This window comes from Lissotriton helveticus, chromosome 2_1 (genome assembly GCF_964261635.1).
Source record: "Lissotriton helveticus chromosome 2_1, aLisHel1.1, whole genome shotgun sequence".
Taxonomy (NCBI): domain Eukaryota; kingdom Metazoa; phylum Chordata; class Amphibia; order Caudata; family Salamandridae; genus Lissotriton; species Lissotriton helveticus.
Genome location: NC_136059.1, coordinates 1541782323 through 1541783806, shown reverse-complemented (window position 1 = coordinate 1541783806; position 1484 = coordinate 1541782323). Strand labels below are relative to the sequence as shown.

The 1484-nt window shown below is 52.4% G+C and overlaps 1 non-coding gene across 1 annotated transcript; it reads right to left on the bottom strand.

Annotated features, from left to right (window-relative positions):
* Positions 1-237: 237 nt before the first annotated feature.
* TRNAA-CGC (transfer RNA alanine (anticodon CGC)) lies at positions 238-309 on the bottom strand. The gene has a single exon. It is a non-coding gene; the product is annotated as a tRNA-Ala (tRNA).
* Positions 310-1484: the final 1175 nt, after the last annotated feature.

Here is a 1484-nt window from a genome sequence, read left to right as displayed (position 1 = left end):
GCCAAAGAAATATGAATGCTGACTTGAAATCATGGCGGGGCAATACGCAGCATGAATCGCCAGTGAGTAGCCACAGGACGCATGGCGCCATCACCGAGCCACGAACCCAGATCCCCAGGCCCGATGTCAAGAGCCGCAGCGGAACACAGGGCAGGGAACGTGTACAAAGGGACATCCATCTCACAGCGCCGCCTATGAACGGGAGTTTTCACAGTCAAGATAAGGCACAGAGATTCCTGGAGATGCCGGGGATTGAACCCGGGGCCACATACATGCGAAGCACGCGCACTACCACTGAGCTACTTCCCCTCCAAACGGGAAAGAAATACGGGGCAGGTACCGTGCACAGGCCGACGGCAGCACCAAAACATCCCTCCACAGTGCGCAAGTCAGAAGTAAAAAGACCCCGCAATCGGGATTCACCCGGAGTGGGGGCCAACCCCAGGAACAAGGCCCCCACCCCACCGTCGTCACATCCAAGATCCAGCAGGAGCCCATTCAGCGAGGCACGGCTCCCCAGCCAGGCTCGGGAAGACGAGCCCGTGACCCGGAAGCAACCGGGAACTCCAGCCCCAGTCGCAAAGGGCCGGGAGGTGCACGCAGTGCACAGCACAGAACACCGGCTCCAAGAGAGACTGACGCCCAGCAAGCCCGGCAGGCCAGGAGTCAATCCAGGGAACCCCGCGCCCGCAAAGCCAGGCAGTCGGGCGGGGGGAAGAAGAGAAGCACCACCACTCCAGCCCAGCAGGAGCAGCACCAGCACACCATCCATTCTGTCGACAGACAAAAAAAAAAGAACAGGAGTGCTGCTGGGTAAGTACTGCTTATGTACTCCCAGTGGGAGGGGCAGTATTAGGGTCCCAGCATTCCTCTTGTTTTTTTCTGTCTAGTAATGAATGGGACGAGGACATAAGGGACCTGGGTGTAATGGACCTGGTGCTGCATAGGGCATGGTTGTATGTCCGGTGGGCTTCTGTATGTGGGGTCTTGATTGGAGTCATGACCCACGGCATCAGAGCGTAACCATGGTCTGCTGCAAGGAAAGGAGGTGTCATATTAGTTAAAAGTCATTAAAAGGAATAGCCCAATATTAATTTCCAATCTGTTCTGTGTCTTGCTTGACTCATACACCCTGCTTACTGTAATAGATGTGATATGACATAGTGTGACCTACATGCAGTATGGATGGAAAATGGCTGACACTGAGCTACACATCCAGCTGTGCTGCCATTTATGATTCACTTGCTATTTGTCATTCTGATGAGTAGCATTGCCATATAGAAATGAATTCTCACCAGTAAGGAGAGTCTGTTTGCCATTGAGTAGACACATCTCTCACATTCATCAAGTATGTCTATTAATGGCTACCAATGCCATTCCTGAACTGATATCTGTCTGGTTTGACAACATGTAACAGGAGCAGGTGATGTGTGTTACTTCAGTCACACATATTTTGCATTGAGAATTGGAGTCAACATTGTTTA